General features: G+C 36.6%; 1 protein-coding gene across 2 annotated transcripts in view; it reads right to left on the bottom strand.

Moving 5' to 3' along the window:
• Nucleotides 1-25022, bottom strand: part of SGCD (sarcoglycan delta) — a 1033257-nt gene that overhangs the window by 632732 nt on the left and 375503 nt on the right. For both annotated transcript variants that reach the window (XM_008954393.6, XM_008954394.6), the window contains exon 2: nt 2609-2772. The gene's annotated coding sequence lies outside the window, so the exon portion shown is untranslated. The remainder of the gene's footprint in view (nt 1-2608; nt 2773-25022) is intronic.

The following is a 25022-nucleotide window of genomic DNA, read 5'->3' as shown; positions in this document are numbered from 1 at the left end:
CCAGGAAGCATTAGGCAGATTGATAGTACCAACACTGCCTCATTTCCTTCTTCTTTCCTGGAAACTGGGTTTTGGTCTGTGAACAGACACAGGCACATCTTTATATATACTACAGCTGAACAGAGCCCTGTGATGAACATGCACAGCAAAACAGGCATTCTTTGCCCTGCATCCTCCGTCAACAATCAGAGGGAGCTTTATTTTCCCCTTAATGGTCGACTGGTCTCTAAACCAGAAAAATTTTTATAGCCAAGTCCTTTAAAACTTTTCTAAATTTATGTTGTAAGTAGCTGGCATCTAAGTGAATATTCTTGACAGAACAGACATTCTGAATTAAAGTTCGATACTCTCGAAGCCAAAAAACCTCAGTAATCAAAATCCCAACCCAAACCCCTAAGCTTCTCTAGGTATTTGAGGACAAGCAGATAACTTTTTAGTTTTCCTTTCCAATAGATCAAGAATATGTGGAAAGGCCGGGCATGGTGGCTCATGCCTGTAATCCCAGTACTTTGGGAGGCTGAGGCGGTAGGATCACTTGAGTTCAGGAGTTCGAGACCAGCGTGGACAATATGGCAAAACCCCATTTCTCCTAAAAAATACAAACATATTAGCCAGGCGTGGTGGCAGGCGCCTGCAATCCCAGCTACTTAGGAGGCTGAGGCAGAAGAATCACTTGTACCTGGGAGGTGGAGGTTGCAGTGAGCCGAGACTGTGCCATTGTACTCCAGCCTGGGCAACAAAGTGAGACTCCATCTCCAAAATAATAATAATAATAATAATAAAAGAATGAGTGGGAAGAAGTAACTGTACCACAACTATACATCAATTTTGTAGAATGTTTATACTTGTACAAGGACTCAATAAAGGTACACTGTGTTGTATTTTTCTTTTATGAATGGTTAATTACCTATTTGGTCCTTGAAACCATATTAATGAAAAATGAATTCCTACTAAGTATTTATACTGAAACTTCCTTAAAGATGTCAAAAAGAGAAAAATAATTAATCTACTTTATAAAAAAAAGACAAAGTTATTCTGACTAGAGAAGGAGGAGTGTGTATTTGAAATGCTCCCTCTTACATGTCCACCCATCTCAGCAGCTTTCTAGCGGTTCTACAAGCAATGTGAACACCACAGCTCAATCATTTATTCACTGGCATTTGGGAATACTAGATAGAAAGTGCTTCATCCTCAAAGGAAGGCCCATTCATGACTAGCTAAGAGCATACACCACACTTACTCTAGCAGTGAGAAATTCAGAAATAAAATGACAGCAGGCCTGTGACTGTAACTAATGTGATATTCAACAGCTCCACACTTCCATCTTGCACGTGCATGACATATGACTTACGGTGCCAGAAGAAGAGAGCCAATGCCACACCTCACCTACATTGTTCTCCCAGTTCCCAGAAACCTTTGGGTTATGAAGGATTATTTTTCTTTCTTTTTTGAAGGAGATTAAAAGGGCATCAAATGAGTTACCAATGGAATTTTCAGAGACATCCTACAACTTCTCTTGAACATGCCATGTGGTTTTAAGCTGTAAAATCATCTTTTCCCCAGTGCTTTTAACCAGCAATGAATGCAATCCTACTACTCTCTACAGTGAGCACAGAGACTTAAATTCTACTAAGTGTGGGAATGAGCCTGGCCCCTGGCCCTTTCTTGCTACACAGTCTTAGAAAATCTTTTTACTTGTCTCCCCTTTGGTTTCCCAGAACAGAAATCCCTATTCCAGATGGTTGTTATGAGTTGTGCTTACAGTATTTTTTTCAAAGCTCATAGCACAATGCCTGACTCACAATACAGACTCCACAAATGGTGGTTCTAAGCATTCTCTCTCTCCCCTCCCTCCGTCTGTCCCTCCCTCCCCAACACTCTATCTATATATATGTACATATATATGCATATATACATGTGCGCACACATACACACACACAGAGATACCATTCAATAAATTATATATATTTATACGTACATGTTTTTGTATGTGTATAAGGATGTATTTATATGCATGCAAATGCATACTTTGTTGATTAGTGTCTAATTATCATTACTGTGATAATTATCATTTGAACTAGAAAAAATAATCGAGACCTTTTGACTTCAACTTAGAGTCTGCTCCAGAATGGATATAAAATAAATACAAAGACAACTCCCCTAAAGACCTTAAGGAATAACAAAATTTTGTCAAAGTCTCCTGTGGACACTGTAAATATGAATAAACAGTGTATTACACAGCACCACTTCTTTACTCATCTTGTTACCTGAAGTCTTTTATCACATAAGTATCTACCCCCATTTCTCTTTTCTTTCTAGCTGAGACACCTGCACAAACATCTCTGCATGCTTTGTCTTTGCCCTCTGACCACCTCTTTATTATATAGACAATGCAGGCTTCCTTCAGTTTCTACCATTGTATCTTTAGCTGTGGTAACACATCCCATAAGTGATGGGATCTTTTCAAGATAGAAAAGATCTTTCCTTTAAGAGACAAAGTAAAGAGAAGAAGGTCAGGGAAAGGGGGAGGAGAAAGGCTGCAAATATGGATAAATATCTTTAAATGTTCACATTTGTCTTAGAAAATAATAAAGTCACAAACTCATACCTTAGCAGTCCTAAACTTTTCGAATCCTGGACATAAATTTCAGGGCAACATTGGGATTAAGAAAATCCCCTCAGGCCACCACAAAAGGGACGGTTGTCTCAGCCTTCACAGAGGTTCCAGTATAACCTTCTTCAAATCCCTGAGGATGGAGGTTTCTTCCAAGTCTACAAAATCAACAGAGAAAGACAATGTCCATAAAGAAAAACAAAAACAAGACAGAGTGATATTAAACTAAAGGCCATTTGGTTTGGAGAGACTAAACAAAAGATACTTTAGATTCTGTTTGTCATAAAATTGCAGAATCCCTGAATGGATTCAGTCTTGACTGAATTAAAGAATCATACCAAAAAAAAATTTCATAGTATATCAAGGCTGGAAGGTATTTTAGGACTTAACAAATCAAATTTTCTCATTTAACTTACAGGGAAACTGAGGATGGGAGAGCAAAAGCGATTTTCCATGATAATTCATTTTCTGTGGCACAGTTCAATCCGTGTGTCAAGCAAATCTTTAGTATACAAAAACAATGTGTTTAACACTGGTCTATCATCAAAGCAAGACAAGGAGACCGTGCATCACTCCACCTTGAAATACCTCCCTCTTTTGACTTCTAAGGTACCAATCTTACTGCTACCACTGGCCACTCCATCCTGGCTACCTCTGTTGCATCTTTTCAACCTCCCAATTTCCAACATAAGGAGATCTTAGGGCTCAGTCCTGAGCCTCTTCTCTATACACACTTTCTCACCAGGTACATCTTCCAGGTCCACAGCTTGAGATACCATTTATACTCTGACAACTCTGAGATTTGTCTCCAGGCCCAGATATTTCCCTGAATTCTAAACTCAATCAACTGACTCTTCAACAATTCTACTTGGGCATGTCAGATATAAGATGACCCAACTGAGGTCATGACTTAGTCACCAGCACCACCAGCTTCCACGTGGAAAATACTAAAGCCTTCCTTCTTCTAAGTGTATGCCTTCTCAGTCAATGGCAATTTTATTCACCCAGTTGGTCAGGCCTAAACCCTCCAAGTAAACCTTGATGCCTGTCTTGCCTATATACCTCACATTGTCCATTTCATCAGCACATTCTGGTGGCACTATCTTCAGAATACATCTAGCAGCTGACCTTTTTTTTTTTTTTTTTTTAACCACATCTTTTACTACCATGCTGGTGCAAGACATCATTAAAGATCTACAAGGTTGCACAGCAGGCTCTCTCAGACTAGGGCTGGTACTCTCCACCAGACCCATGTAAGAGAATGACACTCCCCTGCTCAAAACCTTCCACCTCACTCAGACTCAAAGTTAAAGTTGTTACAATGGCCATAAAGATCCTGCTTGATGTTTGATACATCTCTCTTACCACCGTCCTCATCTTCCACTCTTTTCCCCCTCATTTATTCCTCTCTAGCCATGCTGTTCCTCTAACACACCTCTGACTCTATTAGGAGCCTTTGAACTCATAATTCCCTCTACCTGGGAAACTTTTCTCCTCACTGTTTCACGTCTTTGCTCAAATGTTACCTTTCCAGTGAGGACCCTTGTAAAATTACCCTGCTTAAAATTGTAAACTCATACCACATATCTCATCCCTCTTTCTCTAGATTTAAAAGTCTTTTTGATGTATTACATGTCTACCTGTTTATTATCTGTCTTCCCCCAATAAAATGTAAACTCCATGCATGCAAGAAATTCTATCTCTGGTATTCTGCTGTGTCTCCAGCACTTCACTTCACTGATAGCCTTGCACAAAAGTGGAGCTCGATAAATATTTTTTGAATGAATGAATAAGCAGACAGTAAGGTTAAGTAAACCTCATGGCCACTCAGCTGATAAGTGGCTGAGCCTGGTTTGAACCAAAAGCATTCCATCTCCAGTATTTTTGACAACTATGGAATACTGACTAGATGAATGTCTTCTAGTGTTGGGCTTAGGAAAAGGATTGGTATAGTCTGGAGTGTGATGCAAAAGATGAATGTTAGTTGTATTTGGGAAGCTCGCAAACAAAAGCCCCAAAACTATTTCTAGGAGATACTCTAAAGAGTATGTGTGGCATGTATTGGGATGACTCTGCTTACAGGCTAATACTGAAATCTCATTGTTACTTTCATCATGCCGTTTTCAGATTTTCTGCCTTTGCTTCCATGCCATTATTTCTTGTCATTCCCTCAACTCTCAGTCCCTGCTTTACTATAAAAAGTATGAAGTAAAGGAATCCAGGGTTAGACAACAAAAAAGGGAAGAGATGCATTTAGGGAAAAGGTATTGGGCAGTCATCAAAGGACTTTAGATCTAAACCTAATTTGGTCACCAATTTGTCATTTGCCTTTAGGGTTGTCCCTTCCTCTCCCTGGGGTACCCCTCATTTTTATTTTGTTACCCCTCATTGCGGTAACATAAATACCTTTGAAGATCTTCAGCTCCCAAAAATGATCATTTTCTTTTTTTAACTAATAAAAGGCTCCCTTATCCTCAGTAGTCTAAAAGTGGTTAGGAAATATGGTGCAATGTTTAAGAACTAGGCTTTGGGGTTTACTACTGCAGTTCAGGTTCCGGTTCCACCACTGTGGAACCCTGGCCAAGATAATCAACTTGTCTAAGTATCATATTTCTTTTCTATAAAAGAGAGATGATGAAAATACCTATCCCTCTAGGATGTTTATGCAAAAGAAATGAAGTCATAGGTAAATCATTCATTACTGTGCATAATGTTAGTGCTCAATAAACTTTTACTGTTCTTTATTTTTAAAGTTTTTACTGCTGCAGGCTTATATTCTGCATGACATTTCATAAATGTATCTACCTTCATCTTAGTTCCCACTGGATTCTGAATCTTTCCATCTTTTATCATATGACATTGCTTTTGTAGCCCTTAATGACTTTGGGCAACTTTGTCTGGACCATCTCCAGGATCAGTTGTATGCAGTTACCCCAGCTGCCCCCACATTCCTGGGCAGATGGTGGAACACTGTAACATGAGAAAGTCATGTTTTCTGATTCATTTATTGTCTGCTTTCTCGTACCCGGCAATTTGAGGATGATCTTGGCCTCGGTTCTGGAATGTCAAGCCACAGCCTACAATTATTCCTGCATTCTGAAGCCAAGAGACACAACATTGGAAGCAAACAATGCTGTAATTCAGCACAATGATAGATGGAGTTATTAAAGAAATTGTGCTGACTGCTTTGAGAATTCTAGTCTCAAGTCTATCCAAATGCATCTTTCTTTCTTCTTTTCTTAACTGATATTAAGAAACTGTCTATGTTCAGGTAGTAATGACATAAAAATATGTTACCTACCTTTCAGGTTTAGTTACATCCCAACCTAATAAATAGTTACAATGCTTCAGAGAAAAGGTACTTACAATCCATTCTAAGTCATCCAGGGACATGATCAAAAGCACATTTACAAAGCAAAGGTTTATGAAATATATAATCTTTGCCATGCACTTTGTTAAAGACTGGGGATATGGTAGAGGATAATAGTGACTTTATTCCTACCTTCATTAAGCCTTTGTTCCAGCAGTTTTTCTTTATCTTTTGTAATTTCCTAACTTTGCCCAGATATGAGTAGACATGACAAATTCCTACAAATTTGTTGATTATCTCAAGTAGTGATATAGCATGTGCTGACATAAATATCTCAATTTCTGCTTGATAGAGAGAGACAATTATATAATTCTTGGTTTTCTTGGGAACAACACTCATTTCCTTACTTTGCTCCTCACCTCCCACCTATACACACCTCTTTCTGCTTTATTTCCCTCCTTCAACAAAGAAACAAAAAAGTATTCGCCAAATTCCATTCTCCATTAACAAGATGCCACATGGCACAGTAAAGGACACTAGGTCCAGAGGGCACAGCTTCAGAAATTAGCTTTTTCAAAATCCTTGGAAATAATAAAGGGATTAATGCTATTATATGGTAAAATAAAATGAGAAAGTATATACTAGGAATAATGTGAAACAAAATAATGTCAAGAAAGAACAACATATGTCTTAAATCACCAGTGTCTGCATGGGAGAGTGCTAATCATTGAGGTAGGTGGCATCTCTGCCTGTCAGGCGGCCTTGAACGCTTCAGGGAATCTGTCATTTTTCAAAAGGTATCAATTAGTGGTTGCTCTGATGGCAGAGTGTGAACCACACCTCTCTAATGGTTAGGTTGTGTTAAAAATGATTCCTGTGAGCATAAAGCACACACAGACACGGGTTTCACAGATACCCTGGCACCAAGACAGACTCCCAAGAGAGGTAGGCATCCCGAGAAGGCAAAACCAGGGAGAGTGGGAGCAGCAGAAGCTATTAGCAACTCTAAGTGGGTCTTAAGATTTTTGAGCGGAAGTGTGCTGGGGGAAAGGATGAACTATCGATCCAAATGTATCTAATGATGAATTTAAATTTAAAACTATGCCAACAGATTTGGGTCCTACTGGGAATTAAAGAAGCATTGCTGTAAAGATTTACCTCTTAAGAAGTGTGATCGTGGAGATACCATATAGGTATACACACCTACACACAGCATTCCTGTTGCCAACAATGCTTCCCAATATGTGTATTACTCTATTTGCATAGAAGGAAATTGAGTTTGGAGAAATTAAGTAATCTGATTGAAATCACATAACTAGGAAGTGACAAGTTGGGATTCAAACTCAGAACTGACCCTGGAGCATATTGACATTCAGCAAACATGCTGAAAATCACCATTGCTTCTTTCCTAGGTTGTATTTCTGATTAAACCTAGTTCTGACACTCAGAAATGACACAACTTAAAATCCAAAGGAATATCTCAGTCTCCTAATAGACTAACTGAAAACTGGCCCAGCTCAGTCTCTGCTGAGAATAGTAAAGGCACACAAACAGAAGAAGGTACATTTCCTCAGAAGGCCTAGAGGTGGTCTCACTACATACTGGAATGAGCTACATGGATTGTATACCCAGCACCAAGTCACCACAGGTGGTCAGCCTCAGTTGCAAAATATTGATTATATTTTGTAGCAGGTGATAATACTCAAAGTAGGGGCTATAAAACATAAAATACTTTGGGCATCTAGGTGTCCAGCTGTAACTAGAATCACCAGTTTTGGCTGGCTAAATATTAAAGACCTTCCCTTCTGTTTATTTCTAGTCTAGACAACAAACAAACCGCTGATGAATAGCAAAATAAAATCTGTACTGCTGGATTTTGAAGATTATAGAAAACATCCAGTGACTTTTAGATATCTAATCTCTTGCCAGTGCATTAGCATTATTTTCCTTCCTGGTTAGCCTTTTAAATTGAATGGTGAAATCAAAGGAACTTTGGAAAAAATGTCACTGAATGTTAAAATGAGGCTTTAGGAAATTTCCCGGCACCTGGGCTAACTGCTGATTTATAGCCTTCTTGGCCAGTTAATGAAATATGTGTCTCTCATAAACTTTTAAACATGGGTTGGACATTGCTGGTGTGCAAGTAGTAAAAGTAGATGTGCTTTTAGAATTGAATGTACACAGAATAGATGCCCGCCCTGACTCTTCTCTGTGTGCATCCACCCGGCACCTCTTCAAGTCTGACATTTTCTAATTTAGCTGTCTAGAAATACAGGTCTCCCCTTTGCCTTAAGAAATTGGTCTTTGTTACTAGGGAAGTGGTCCCCATTCCTATCCAAACAGTAAGAGTATGTATGATTTCCCTAAATACATCCACTCTTTCTAGGATTCACACATTCAGACACCACACCCCATAAGCTTCCATGCATGCCAGTGCACCAACACACCATGTACATACCAACAAAATTCTCAGGGCAGCATGCTATCCCACACAGCCTCAAATCTAGACAGTGGGCCCTCTGTGCTGTCTCGAAACCAGGCAATGGCTGACTTCACTACACTCTCCTTACTTGCTACTGTGAAGGAAGAATTGGACCACATACTTAGACAGATGGGTGATTAAATTACCAGGGGCTATTTTTGCTAGCTTTCCATATATCTCTAGATACCCAACACAATTTTTTAAAACGATCAGCATAACTGATATCAGCGAAAATAGATCAGCATCATCTCATCCCCAGGAGAGCAGTCTTGGATCTCCTGTTCTTAGTGACACATGAAGTCAGATCCACAATATTACACCACTGTGAACACACAAAAAACGATGCTCAGCAAAAACCTGTCATTCTAGGAGACTATCAACAAGGATATTATTTTGTTTTGATATCATAAAATGCAAAGATAATACTGGCTAAAAGCATTAGATCCCTGCCTAGGTTTGATTCCTGGCTCAGCCACCCCCAAGTTGTGTCCTTGGGCATGTTATTTAACCTCTCAGTGCTTCTTCTGCATCACAGACACCATGGTGATATCTATCTCAAAGAGTTCTTTGTGATAATCAATTTTAAAGCACTTAGAACAGCATCTAGAAAGGACCTAAGTATGCAATTGTTTGCTGCCAATATTCATTGTCAAATGATTTTTGGGATTTAATTTTTGCTTTAGTAAAATCCTTCCAAAATAATGTCAGCTGACCAGTTACCGAAAGGAGGAAAACAGGAAAAAACAAATATAAGACATTTCATCTAGTCAGGACATACAAACCCTTGAGAGCTGGGTTGAAGTTCAATGGGTATTAGATTTAAGTAAAACCTCCTCAAGGGGCCTTGAATTAATACAATGGTGCCATGCTGGGTCTGAATTCTCTTACCTATAAAATGGGCATAACACCTTAGTTGTATTTTACAAGGGTTTTAGGAGGATGAAAAAAAATAGTAATATGGGCAACGATGTGTTTGCGTCTTCCCTACTCGACCAAATTATTCAGAGTATGGACTCTGTTTCATGTCCATTTCTTAGAGGCACAGAGTAAGTATGCAATACAGAGCCATTGTATAGGCATATTATCTGTATAGGAAAATGAATCAATCATTTATGTATGATACCCTCTACTGACTGATGTCTGAACAAAGCTACACAATTTCCTTGTTAACTCTATGGTGGCAAGCAGGAAAGGCGGACCTGTAGAGACTGACCTGCCACACTGATGTGTTGAGTAAACCGAAAGAGTCTGAGGCTCAGAGGAGTAGAATTACTGCCCAACCCCCAAGCCATTAACAAAGCACAATTGACTATCATCATTATTGGCACTCAACAAGAAGAGTCTCAGAAACTATTATTTATTGAGCTTGTATGTGCCAGCACTGTTCAGCTTGTATTTTCTCATGAAATCTTTCCAATAAACTAATTTAATAAACAATATTGTTAGGATTCCCACTTTGTAGATGGGGAATGGGAAGGCTCGGAGTGTTAAAGTAACTTGTGTAACATTATAGAGCATGGATTAGAATGCAGGAGAGTCTTGAGTCCAGGGTCTGGGTTTCCAATCACTGTGTTACACTTTTTCCTGCTGAGACCTGAACTCATCTTTGCCTGTGATAAAAACTGTAAACATGTTTTCCAAGTTTGTTCTTTATCTCCGTACATTGCTTATGGTATTTTGTGAGTACTCTTTTCATCTCATAAGAGCAAAGAGTTAATATTCCTAACATATAAACATTTTCTGGAGATAGAAGAGAAAAACTCTAGTAAATGTCTAGAAAAATAGGCAAGGGGATGTCAATAGGAAATTTAAAGATAAATAAGTGCATAGTCTGTGAGCTTGGCCACATATATAATAAGAGAAATGCAAATTAAGGATAGAAAAATTAGAGCATCACCAAGAATAATAACTGCAAATGATCAAAACACTGCAGATATATTTAAATCTATGAGATCATAATAATACTAAGAAAAAAAGAAGACAGAAAACCTCTTATTGATCATCTTTGGAGAACCAGATCATTATTTTGAAAATGGTAAATAATAGAAAAACAAGCTGCCTTTCTTTGTGGTCTATAATCAAATACTGATAAAAGTTTCCATTTGTAGAAGTTTTTCATCAAAAATGAGGACAAAATAATAAAATTTTAAGATCAAAATTTTGTAGCCCCTAATAAAATAGTAGATCTAGGCAATAATTATCAATGGCTGCTAACATTTCAAGAGTAAGAAGACATCATTGCCTCCTGATGGAAGTATGTAGCTTTATAGGTGAAGCTACATGTGATCAAAAACATGCAACCTAAATTACATCAAGTTGTTATCCTTAAATCTCATTTATAGGAAATCCAGGTGACTGAGAAATATGCTGTAAATAATATCAGAGGGATGAAATTGGCAACATCCAGACTGTGAGACTGTCTGTAGGACAAATAACCCCATTGTCTTCCACGTATAAATTACAAGAAAAATAACAGTGATGGGAAAACTATGGATTAATAGAGACTTAGGAGACAAGAAAGTCTATTTTAATGGAGGAAACTCACTTGGATCTTGATTTACAAACAATACATAAGAAAAAAATATAATAGATAATTTGAAAAGTAATTAGATGCTTGACATTGAAGATGTATTAATGTCTTTGATATAATATCATTCTTATATTTATAAAGAGGATATGATCTTGTAGGGATGAACACTGAACTACTTAAAGAAGTGTTACTATGGGTGGGAATTTGCTCCAATAGGGGTTGGGTAATAATACAAGACTGCCCAAGAACTAGAAACCTTTGAGGTTTGCTTATGGGTAGATAGGATTTCACTACCCTATCCCCTTACTTTAATATGTTTTAAATTTCCCATAATAAAATTACAAAAAGATAACTATTTGCCAGATATAGGCATATAGCATCTGCATGACAAAGAAAGTTTACCAAAATGATCCTAATAGTCCTCCTCTCAGGGTGGTAAGATTATGCATCATTTGACCTTTTAAATTTTCCAATTTTTCTTAATAATTATTTGATGCACTTACAAACAGAAATGAAAAAGTTAATATAAAAACAATTTATTTCCATATGAGATTTTAAACATCGAAAATATTTTATTGTTTAAACAACTAGGAAGCAAATTTTGCAAAATCTTAAGATTTGCTAAAGCTGGGTGATTAGCACACTGTATTCACCATATAATTTTCCTTAATTTAAAAAATGTAATATTTTATAATACAATATTATAAAAGTTGAAAATAAAATATCTGGACTATTACCTGCTATCCCTGTCTGTTAGGTTATATTGAATACCTTTTCTCCAAAATAGCATCTAAAGATAAGTGTGTCATGCAATGCAAAAAATATGTGTAAGAGATTCCAGGAATCTGTCCTATGGCAAGGCCTGTAAGAACATTAATCAATATATCTTTAAACATTTTGATTTTTAAAGGAATGAAAATATGGCTTGTAATTTACTGAAGGAATTTTACTTTCATACTGCTTGATGATTAGGAAAAAGTCTTAATCATTCAGTTAAAAATATTTCAAAAAACAACTGGATGGGGCCTTAGGGACTAGCCAATTGAATCCTATTATTTCATAGATGGGAGGAGAAAGGCTTATCCAAAGCCTTTCTGACCCAATAAATAACTTGGGTCAGATGGATGACAAAAACCCAGGCCTCCAACACCTATTTCTCATCTTTCATGATCATGTTGCACAATGTGGCATTTTATAAAATGCTTTTGTGATCCCAGTAAAACCACAAAACTGTATAGATCTATTATCAGAAAAGGGATATGACAAATATGTGGATATATAAAGAGTTGTGGCTTGTGTGAGGGTACCTGTGATGGAGAGGAGGGGGCTATGTCTTTATATGCAGATTACTTATTATAGCAGTTTTAGGTTCACAGCAAAATCGAATTGAACTTCAGAAAGCTCACATATATATCCCTTCTGCTCCACCCATCCCTTCAAATGCACAGCATAACCCACCAACTGGCGTGCTACATTTCTTACAATTGATGAACCATTACACTGACATACAATCATCCCTCAAAACCCATAATTTACATTAGGGTTCATTCTTGGTGTTGTGCCTTCTATGGGTTTTGACAAATGTATTATGATATGCATCCAGCATTATAGTATCATACAGAGTAGTTTCTCTGCCCTAAAAATTCCCTGGCTCCATCTATTTATCCCTCCCTCCCCACAAGCCCCTAGCAACTACCATCTCCAAAGTTCTTTTCTTTTCTAGAAAGCCATGTTGTTGGAATCACATAGCATACAGACTTTGCAGATTGGCTTTCTTCACATAGTAATACAGTTTTAAGGTTCCTCCATGTACTTTTATGGCTTGATAAAAATTTCTTCTTAGCACAGAATAATATTCCATTGTACAGATGTACCACAACTTATTCATCCATTCATCAAAAGAAGGACATGCTGGCTCCTTCCAGTTTTGGGTAATTATGAATAAGGCTGCTGTAAACATCCATGTGCAGGTTTCTATGTGGACATAAGTTTTTCACTCATTTGTGTAAATACCAAGAATATGACAGCTGTATCATATGGTAAAAGTAGGTTTAGCTTTGTAAGAAACTGCCAAACTGTCTTCTACAGCAGCTGTAAAGAGGGGCTCAATTTTAAAAATGATCACCTAAGTGCAAATCACACACAAACGATATTAATCCTAAAATATCTTAGGTAGGCAGCATGCTGAGGCTGATATTCTGTACCTCAAAAGCCACTCAACTGTAAGATCTCTGAGGTCAGGAATTTTTTAGTGCTTGCTGTATTCCCAGTCCCTGAAACAGTACTGGAACATAGTATGTTCTCATTCAATGTGTGTTAGATAAATAAATAAATAAATGCAAAGGAAAAAAATCTTCCCTCCAGTTTTGTAGCAGAGAGTTCTTAGGTCAAAAACAAGTGAAATGAAGACTTTTCTTAGGGACTATATTGTTTGAAAAATAAGTATTTTTAAACAATAGAATCTCATTTAGGCAAAGTCCTCCCCTATAAAAAGTGTGAAGGCCTGGGACAGAGAAAGAAAAGCAGAATCTCTTCTCTTACTCTGGGGCATGGGCTCACCGCGTAGAAGAGGGGACAAGATCTTGTACACGATTTAAACAGTTTTCTTTTTATTTGCTATGCACGTAAAGTTGAATTTACATAAATTAAATGCACATAAGCTGAGATTCCACTATAATTGCAAAACCATTGCATTGGAAATAAGCCTTCATTGAAATCACATTAGAAACCAGAAAGATTAAATTAGATTTTGAAGCATATTTAACCCCATCAAGAGGTAGATTATAGAAATTTTATAAAATAACACATACACACAGCAGGCCAGAGTGCCTGGCTAGGAAATGGAACAGCCTCATCACCTCAGTATGGAGGGGAAAGCTGTCATCTCATATCAAGGCATGGATGATGAATCACCCAAATCTTAGAAATCTTGCTCTACAAACTTAAATGGCCATGCAAGCAAACAATTCACCTATTTACCTGGCCTCAGTTTCCTAAACTGTAGAAGGGGCATAATATTACCTCTATATATGATTGTTTAATGGAGACAGACTACATATGATGGGTCTAGCTCCCTGGTTCTCAATTCTCAAAAAAACCCAAACCATAACAATCCCTTAAAACCTAGGTGTGAAGTAATCGGAATTTATTTCAACCTTGTTACCACCACAGGTTTGCTAATCCTGAGCCTTCCCAAAACCTTATGCTTCCCATCCTCAGCACACACTAATTTACTATTTAATATGTCTTAAGAATCCACAGAGTCCTATGAATTACATAAATGTGACTTAGGTGGCTGGCTATTATTTTTCCCTCACCCTTCTTACCAGGCAAATGTGAAGCTAAATTAGTCACTTATCATAAAGTTCTCTGAAAACATTAAAGTCTAAAGAAATGCTTGATAATTGTTCTTAGCCATCTGGTGCCAAGTGATGCTCATGAACTTACACGAGCCATTTGGTAAAAATCCAAAAATGTCTATCTTAATTTTACATCTCACTTACTGAAAGTTCCAAGTTGAGAAATTTCTAAGAGGAGAAAATGGTTTATAAAAAGGAAAACAAATGGGTAAATCTTTGAACTCATTCACATAAGAAGGCTTACAAAAATCCACCTCTTGTAATCCCCGCACTTTGAGAGGCTGAGGTGGGCGGATCACTTGAGGTCAGGAGTTCAAGACCAGCCTGGCTAACATGGTGAAACCCTGTCTCTAACTAAAAATACAAAAACTAGCCAGGCATGGCAGCACTTGCCTGTAGTCCTGGCTACTCAGGAGGCTGAGGCAGGAGAATCACTTAAACCTAGGAGGCGGAGGTTGCAGTGAGCCGAGATCACGCCACTGCACTCCAGTCTGGGTGACAGAGCAAGACTCTATCTCAAGAAAAAAAAATCCACCTCTATCACTGCTTTTAACAAATGAAACTAAGGTGACATCACACTGTTAACCTCCACGATCCATGTGCACATACATGGTAAAGGATTAATTGTGACTGCTTTTCTTTCTCAGTTCTTTCACATAACTAGCTACACATCAGGGCCTCTCATATGGAGAAGAGTGCTGGATCTCCTGTGGTCTCTCTTCTTCCTAGACTGAGCCACTAAAAGCAGACATCCCCTTGTCTGCATTATTATAATAGCCTTTCAACTGGTCTCTACTCAATGCATCTCTGGCTGATTTCAATCCATTGTCTACCTTACAGATGAAAAGAGCTTCTTAAAAATAAATGATTTCCACTTCTCTGTCCAAACTTCCCAAAGGCTTCCCACTGCCCTTAGAATGAAATCCCAAATTCTCAACATTGCTTAGGAGGTCATCTGAGACCTGGCCCTTGGCTATATCACCAGTGGCATCTTGTACCACACCCTCTCACCTACTCAGTGTGCACCAGCCACACTTGGCATCATTTCTTTTACTGTGAAGTGTCACTCTCTGTCTCATCTCAGCGCCTTGAGAATACTGGAAATAGAAGATACGCACTTTGACCCACAAGCTCTCCAAAAGAAATATGAAAACAGATTTGAGGGTAATTTGTGACTTTCTCTGAGCACCTCCTCTCTTCTTTTTTCTCATTCATAAGGAGGTTGTGTCCATCTGCCCACGGATGTTTTAGAGCTTGTTTAATTTCCTTCTTTAATGTAATAGTGTAAATAGATCCAATTTGCTAAACATATTTTTTTCTTGTTCAAATATATTCTCTCTCATTCTTCCCTCCTCACCCCAGATCTCAGACACTTCACAACACATTTACCCTCACAATTTATATAAGTTGGCAGTCTGGATACTAAACTCACTGCTCAAGCAGGGTCAAATCAGCTGAGACACCCGCCAGAAGTAGCTAGAAGAACATTACTTATCTTTCAATGATTTTATGACAACTTCCAGTTTCTGAAAATCACTGGATATTACTCTAAAAATAAAACATTACAGATAATTACTCCTTAGAATGGAACAAATCATTATATTAATTTGAAAAGTTATCTTGGATATGGGAAAGAGAGTTTTTTTTTTTTAAGTTGCCAGTGCACATGAAAAAGCTCATTTCTGAGAGGAAATAGGGAATAAAAAATTGCTTCATGCTTTCTGAAATTCATTTTGCTTATGCTAATAACAAGTCCAACACTATACAGTCCCCAAGAACTCTCAGAAAGAATTAGAGAAAGTGTGTCAGGAGGAGAGAAAGGAAAGAAAATTATAGGTGAGTGAAAAATAGCTTTTTAATTTTGGAAGAATATTTGGGATGCTATGGACTCCGAACTCAATACAAATAAGTTAAAGTAGAAATCTAATGACTATAATTCCAAGGGAAGAAATATAATAAAGCCTTATAGAGGTCAGCAAAACAAAATTAAAGGTAATATTAGCAACAGTAATAATAAAACCTAACTCCTATTCATATGTATTGACCCATTTCTTTCTCCTAACAACTTGTGAGGTAGGTTCTCCTATAATCTCCACCTCACACATGGAAAAAACAATCAACTTATCCAAGGCAGCAGGGCTGAGATTTGAGTCAAGGAGGCTTGGCTCTGGAGTCCACACTTGTAACCACAGCACTGTGCGGCTTCTCACACCTTAAAAGAAGTCAGATGCAAAGGGATACCTTAAATATTATACTTTGTCACTGACCCCCAAAGCAGAGGTGAGTTATCTGCTGCTCATAATGTAGGATAGAAACTCAGAATATTGTGTAAATAAATAAAACTAAGTCCTAGAGGTCTTCTGACATGTGTCAAATGATTCAGGGTCTCCTGATTCGTAACCCATAGTTGTCCTAACAAGCCCTGGTACCTAATTTGGCAAATACCTATGGAGGGCCTTTGAAACATTTGTCACAGTGCTGACAAATGAGTCAGAAATAGGGCAGTAAATGGATTAGGAAAGTAAGTACAAGACATTGTGGGATCACAAATGAGTGGATAACACACATCTGAGACATCAGAGAGAGGGGCATGAGATGGAAGCTGAAGGGGGTTTGGTTAGATGAAAGCATAAGAGGGGAAGAGAGGTGAAGACCATTTCAGGCAGAAGAAACTACGGGTAAGAAAGCTTGGAAGAGAGAACACTGTACTTTCAAGGAAATTTATAAATTCCTATATGGATGGATGAGTTGCATATTTTGAGGACAGAGCACTCTAAACAATCAGAATGGAAAAATACATTGGGATGAGTCACATAGAGCCATCCAGGCTACATTAAGGAGTTTAAACATATAAAGCTGTCTTTAGGGTTGAGGGAAAATAAAGATTTCTAGCTCAAATGGCTTTCTTCTCCTTCCCATCCCACTCCACTTACCCACTGCACCATCTCTACCAAACAGAAATCAGAAAAGAACCAAACAAAACTGAGTCACTGAAATTAGCATAGAACCTGAAAGGGAGAAGATGAAGTCAACAAGATGAGAAGTGAAGGAGGAAAAAAGAATGTTTCCAGAAGAAGAGAAATATTACTTCACAAGAAGGTATGCAACTACAGGGTAACTCTGAATGATGAAATCAAAGGACCTATCAGTTTTGTGTTAAAGCCAGCTAGCAGGAGCCACCTGTCAAATTTTCAGGAGTTTCATGAGCTGCTTGTTAAGTCATTAGTAACTTGAAAGCAGCCATATTGGGAATACTCACAACATGAACATTGACAAATGCTCTAAAATAGAGCTTATCTTTCTTGAGAGGTGGGTTACTAGCAAGCACGGCCTATACTCACTGTTTGTTGCTGTTATTATTGGAGACAAATAAATAATACAAAGGTTCCATTTTTTAAACTCTCCCTTACTCTATGGACTCTTTATGTATTAGGAAGTGTAACACAAACCTGAAATAATAGACTGTTGTCTAATTTCTTAGCCCACTGCATTGGTGCTGGCTTAACTCACTCACAACAAGGCTAAATACTCAACTTGATCAACCCTCTTATCCATGAGTTCCTACTGATCATTGTAGACCTACAACTCCACCAAATGTATGAAATAAAAAACAGTACATTTGATTAGGAAAGCCAGTAAGACTTGATAGAAATAATATCAATGCTTTAAATATTCTTAAAGTAAATACAATTAGGAGTTTTATATGGCTGTTTCAAAGAAATGAAATTATGAACGTGTCATAAAGATATATTCCATATATCTGATAAATACCCAGTAAATTTCATTATTAATATGTATAACAGATTATACTTATTTAATGCTATATGTATCAGGCATCCAATCTTATAACAATCTCTACTTGGTTTTAACTATTATCTCCATTTTACAGCTGAGAAAATTCAGGCTCATACATTGAATAGCTTGCCCAAATTTTACAGTGATTAAGAGACAAAAGTTCCTAGCCACTGATTCTACAGCAAAAACTGTTAAATCCTATACATAACTGCTTGCTAAGATACTTTACTGCCATTAGGTAATGTTATGAAATGCAAAGAGTAAAGTCGTGTAATTTAAATTTTTTAAATTAACATTTTAAAAATTAAACATTAATGTTTACTAGAAGGTGTGCATCCTGGTTTACTCTGGTTTTCTGGCATAAAAATTGGTAGTGCCAAGGACTGGAAAGGATTAGTTTTCTTTACTGCAACAGAAACTCTTAAATGGCCAACAATATACCAACTCGTCAAATTAGACAATGTACTTCATTCCTTTTATAAAATGTTCCAAATGGTGCCCATATTATGATAAGCATTGGAAACTACCAGATTACTCTCTTGTATTTCACATATTTCTGTTTAGATGTACATCTACCAAGAGGCAACTGTGTTCGTTCCCAAGCTTGTTTACTTCAGCTATTCTTGTTTGTAAAAGCACATGTTTCTACATTATTTATTATAAACACTATGTAAATCAATAAAATGTGTGGAAAAAGAGAATTGCTGTTTCCATGGAGAGTAAGTTGAAAAACATTAGTAGACATAAATCTATAAATGGCAGAAAATATTAACTTGCACAAAAGATATATCTATAAGGAGGAATAGAAGTTAAGAGCGGGAATGACAAAAAAACAAAGATCAACTACTTTCAGTTGCCTAGGAGGGGGGATTTGTGTGAAAACAGAGAGCTTCATGGAAGAGATGTTTGATTTAACTTTGAAAAATGACTAGCATTTTGGAAAGTGGAAATAATACACATTTAAGTTAATATGACTAAATATGAACCATTAGTAAAAATCTAATTTAGAAGACAACAATATGCATATTTTTATACAGAATTATTGAATTGGAACAGAATTATAAATGAAGAAAGATCTGCTAGTCTTAGTAGCTAACTATACAGAGACTTTAACCTGAAACCATGGATGAGCTGCTAGGGGTTCCATGAAACTTCTGCAATTTATGTAAAGTTGTTTTTCACATTTTCCTAGACAGAGGGCCCACAACTTCTGATCCAAAATGGATTTAAAACCACTTAACCTACAGACTTATTCCAAGATAAATTGATGGGCTCATGAGGTAGCTACTGCCTGTTTCCTAAAATGAGGATTAGAAATTAGTCATAATTGCCGGCTTTATTTGCTTTTAAGAATTGGTAGCAGACAGCAGCAGTAAGGGGCAGTTACTGTGAAAAGCAGAAAAATAATGCTGGGCAGAAAAATAGAGTGACTGTATATCACATTCAGAAAAGAACTTAATTAGACCTCAGCCTGTAGACAAGGATTCTGTAACACAGAGATCAAATGTCAAGGGGAAGAGATATGTTCTGTGATGAAAAAAGAACATAAGCAATAGGATACACATTTTCTAAAACATGGTTAACAATTCTTTCCAGGGTAAAGAATTTAAGTCACCCTTATGATATTGGATACACTAAAATAATGCATCACTAGAGACTCAAAAATTAAAGATAAATGTCAAAGTGTTGCCATTTCATATACTCAACATCACTGAAAGGGGATTAACTCTGTGTATACAGATATTAGTGGGCAAGAAAGAGAAACATAAGTATCTGTCTTCTAAGGAGATTTATGTGATACATATGCCTATTCTAACAAGCTCTGAAATCCTGCTTTTATTAGTGTGCCTCAAAGTTGTGAACAGTTAAGTATAGATCATTAGTCAGTGCATGGTTAATTACATATCAGTATTTCTTGAAGATTAAAACATCTGCAGTTTAATTATCTTCACATAGCAGACCCCATTTTCTACTCATTCAAGTTGGAACAATGTAGTCACAAAATAGATTGTTCTAGATTAAAATCAGCTTGATAGTACTTCACAAAGCTAATTTAAAAGGAAGAACAAAACACACCTGCTTCACATCTCAGGGAGAAACAAGCTCCTGCTTTATACCTTTCTGCATTCACATGAATGCCACAGCAAAGCATTCGCCCTGTAGTCCTGTTTTTCCTTCACTACTTTTACATAGCTATCACAGTTTTCACACAGCTAGCTCTTCAAATTCTTCTTTTCAAATCTGCAAATTTGCTAAACTTTCCATTTTAAATGATTTCAATTCTGGTTTTGAGGTCCTGTCCCTACACATAAGCAGATCATCTTCAGATTTGGATCACTGTGCATAATTACCAACACAGTATTATTCTCCTGCTTTCTTTTTTTGTCTTTCTTTTTTTTTTTCGTTTTTTTTTTTTTTTTTTTTTTTTTTTTTTTTTTGAGGCAGAGTCTCGCTCTGTCACCCAGGCTGGAGTGCAGTGGCATGATCTCCACTCACTGCAACCTCCACCTCCCGGGTTCAAGCAATTCTCTGCCTCAGTCTCCCAAGTAGCTGGGATTACAGGCGCCTGTCACCACACCCAGCTAATTTTTGTATTTTTAGTAGAGACGGGGTTTCACCATCTTCGCCAGGCAGGTCTTGAACTCCTGACCTCGTGATCTACCCGCCTCGGCCTCCCAAAGTGCTGGGATTACAGGAATGAGCCACCGCAACCGGCCTCTCCTGCTTTCTTTTCACAGTCCTAAGTGATCCCTTAAAGGAGAGATCATCCCTCAGAAGGGAGGAAAACATGACAGTGTCTTCACACTGTCCTAAATTTAAGACGGAGAAACCAGAAAAACAATTTAAAATATATAAATGGTGCTTGGAATAATTTACTTGATTACACGTCCTGCAAGTATTTTCCTTCATGTTTTTGTAATGAAGCTGACCATGAAAAAACAAATTTACGTTTGTCATCTGTGTAATAATGAGCTGAGCTCATTTGGTGAGGAAAACCTACAATTTAATTGCTTGATTTAAATTTGGCTAGAATGCATACTGAAACATTACTCTTTTAATTATGTAAATTTATAACTGAAAAGTTAAATTTACAAAGGCAATAACATTAATTATTTACTTGCCCATTAAATTTGGGTATATATTACAAAGCTAATTGGCTTCATAAGTCTGCCAAAAAGTTAAAAACAATTTGTTCACTGATTTATACAGGAGGGCACACATATTATCAGCAGGTTACTTGTGTGTGTGTGCTCTTTTTGGTGGATTAAATGAAAATATGTGTGAAGTACTTTCTTTATTTACATAATACTCCGCATAGGTTCTTTCTTCCTTCTTTGTTTAAAACACATTTTAAAGAAGAAAGGAAGAGAGGCAACTAACATTTGTTTTATTTTATTTTTTATTATACTTTAAGTTCTAGGGTACATGTGCACAACGTGCAGGTTTGTTACATATGTATACATTTGCCATGTTGGTGTGCTGCACCCATTAACTCGTCAGTTACATTAGGTATATCTCCTAATGCTATCCCTCTCCCTCCCCCCACCCCACAACAGGCCCCAGTGTGTGATGTTCCCCTTCCTGTGTCCATGTGTTCTCATTGTTCAACTAACATTTATTCAATGCTTTCTCTGTATCCTGCGTTCCATGTAAGATCTCATTTAATCCCAGAACTGAAAATATACTAACTGGCATTATCTCCTTTTTAAAGATGAAGGAACCAAGGTTTAAGAAGATTTGAAAAATTTGCCAAGGCAAGCTGCAAAACAATCAAATTTAGGACTTGCCCAGAAAGAACTAAGATTTTAGCAATTTTGCTATACTGTTTTAGTACTTGTTACTCCCAGCAGATTGAACTGCCGACATATTATGATTCCCTAAGAAGACCTGCTTTAACGTCAACATCAGATTTATAATGAAAATTTTATCCACAGCCCCATTTGGATATTGGCATAACAAAAACAATAGAGCATAATAAAAAGCACAGAAATCACAGATTAGTATGTACCCCAATGACCTAAATCCAGAATAAGAGAAGGGAAAACAAATCCAGCAAATAAACTTGCACCTTATCTTTAAAGTGAGATTCAATATCAGGCAGGTCCCTCTTAGACTGTAACTCAACAAGGGGGCTTAGAAATTAAAGATTAAAATGCTCATATTACTATACTCTTGGGCATATCATGAAGATCAAATATGGAGTAAGATAAACAGTTATGAAAATTATCAAATATTATGCAAATGCAAATTAGCACAATTAGAGTAAGACTGTCTTACACCTAAAGAATTCCCATGGAATTAACCCTGAGTTTATATGAAGATTACAATTTAGCTATATTCTCATGTAACCTAAGAGTCTTACAAATTCTTTAATATGTAGTAAGTTTAACCAGTATGTGGTCCAGAGAGAAATTTTGTTAGTATGTGACTTTAACAGGGACAACTAGCCCAAAGTTATTAATTAATGCTAAGTAAAATATTCTAAAATAATAATGTTTCCAAAAGGGCTTGGGTCATTATATTCATTAATATTTTAAGCAAGTTTTTATACATAGGAAAAAACAAAATATTAAGCATATACTTCTGCATGCACACTTTAAATAATACAGCTAAATTGCCAATGGTTATAGAGCAATTAGGGCCGTATTAATATGTAATGAAAAGCAAAATTCTGCATTTTTAAAAGAGATTTAAATTATACTTGAATGTCAGCAAGTCTATTGGGAAGTAAAACAATATTCCAATTTCCAGGTGACTCATGGCAACATTTCCAAATGTGAGCTGATGATTTTAGAGATTTTCTACAGTAGTTCTAAATCTAATATATCATCATAAATTATCTTAGACTGCCTTGGAACACTTCATATATGATTCATTATGATGGAGTTTGGCTGGGTGCTGGGAGCTGAAACCAACAAATTAGGTTCAAATTACACTTTGATTCTTTTACATTCAATGTTTAAGCGATATCGGTCTATTGGTCTGTGGGAAGACACAGGCCATTTTCAAAAAGAAAAAAGATCATGTACATTTTTATATCCCTTATACCATTAAAATGGAAACATTTAATTTTTTATTATGTGTTAAACTGAGAAGAAATAAAGACATGAATCAATGCATCCAGCATTTAAGTACTAAGAGGATTTTCAGACCCGGAAACCTCATATGACATAATTCTTTGTAATGTCAAAGTAATTCATCACCATCATCCACAGCAGAATAGCATTAGTCAGCATCAGGACTGGGCATGGCACCCCATGGGCCAATCTTTCATTTTCATTTATGAAGTCTGGAGTAGTAGTGGGGCTTAGACATTACTCTTTATCCAACTCCTCTAATTATTCTGGTATCATGGGAATCTGGATTTGAAATACTAGTAAAATGTTGAGATTCAACTAGCAGTAACTAAAATTTACTGGAAGATCAATCCAATTAATGAATCTTGTATACTGATTACTGTTAAGAATTGCATAAAAACCTTATAGCAAATTATAATAAAAGCGGAAGATATGGCTTTGGGGTAAATTATTAAACCACATTTTACTTGTTAAAATCTAAATACTATGTAATCCAACACGATTTTGCCTCTTTTGAAGGATAAATTTTTATGAGGAGATAAAAGAAAAAATATGTATGTAAATTTATATCATGTGTGTGTTATGTGTATATTTATATAGTGTGTATGCATGTGTGTACACACACAATATAAGTATATACACACACACCCAATCATAGGTTTTCATTGAATTTCAAAACAAAATGCTACTTAGAAGCATGTAATACCCTATATAAACTATAACTGCTTTATGAAAGAGAGATAGAACAAATGGTTTATTTTACTAGACAAAGCACCAGCCTGGCAGAGAAGCCACAGAGTTGTATGTGCTTCTCAGCAAATAGTCATCAACACTGGTTTATGCAAGTGACTTTGGAGACATTTCTCAGAAACTGCTAGAATTTGGATGCATACATCAGCTGCTTGAGTCAACCAACATCTCACAACATATAGAACTATTTTACTGAAGAAAGACATTTGGACAATGACAGCCATTTCGAATAAGGAACAATAAAAAATGATGAAAGATTTTTTTCAGAAATATTGAAAAATTCTAGGTAATCAACTAAACAATGTCCTTTCTACATATTGCACATTCTCCCACATGAGAGAACAATCAAGAAATCTTTATTTGCATCTGGAGGGCAAATTCATCACTGGATGGAGTTACAACAGTTTAGTCAATGGAAGCTGGTATAAAACAGATGATGTTTTAAATGTTTTGATACATTAGCAACCCTCTAATTTTCTTTCATTTTAGGTTACCAAGGCAACTCTTTGGAAATACACCCCAATGATATTTTTTATAATTCTGGCCACAAAAATAAAAAAAAAATCAATCAGAAACATTCTTATTTCTGTAACATTTGTCCCACAAATATGTATCGAACATGGGCTAGGGCTACTCAAAGTCCTAGTAATAATGGACCTGCAAGTGTAATGAAGGGAAGTAAAAATGCTATGAGTTCATAAACTCTCATTGCTTTTATAACAAGTATTACCACCAACTCATAGCTTCTCTCTCTCTCTCTCTCTCTCTCACACACACACACACACACACACACACACACACACACAGCTGGAGACACCAGTGAATAGATTCTCCTATACATTTATAGTTATTGATATTGGAATTTAATCAAAGAATTTATGATTCCACTCTAAGATTTTCGTTGGATCTTTTATTATCCCTTACATTTTCTATCTGACTGAAAAAGTCTCTAAAAATATATAGAACTTCCATGCAGTTTGAGTTACAGCCAGAAGCTACAGTGTCTTATAGTAAATATACCAAAGAAAGCAATAAAGAACTGGTGAAAAATGCTGTGTAATTTAAGCAATAAAAGTACATTTACAGAAATGGCACAATAGTAGC

The sequence above is a fragment of the Pan paniscus genome, chromosome 4, assembly GCF_029289425.2.
Source record: "Pan paniscus chromosome 4, NHGRI_mPanPan1-v2.0_pri, whole genome shotgun sequence".
Taxonomy (NCBI): domain Eukaryota; kingdom Metazoa; phylum Chordata; class Mammalia; order Primates; family Hominidae; genus Pan; species Pan paniscus.
This window is presented reverse-complemented; position numbering and strand designations above follow the sequence as displayed.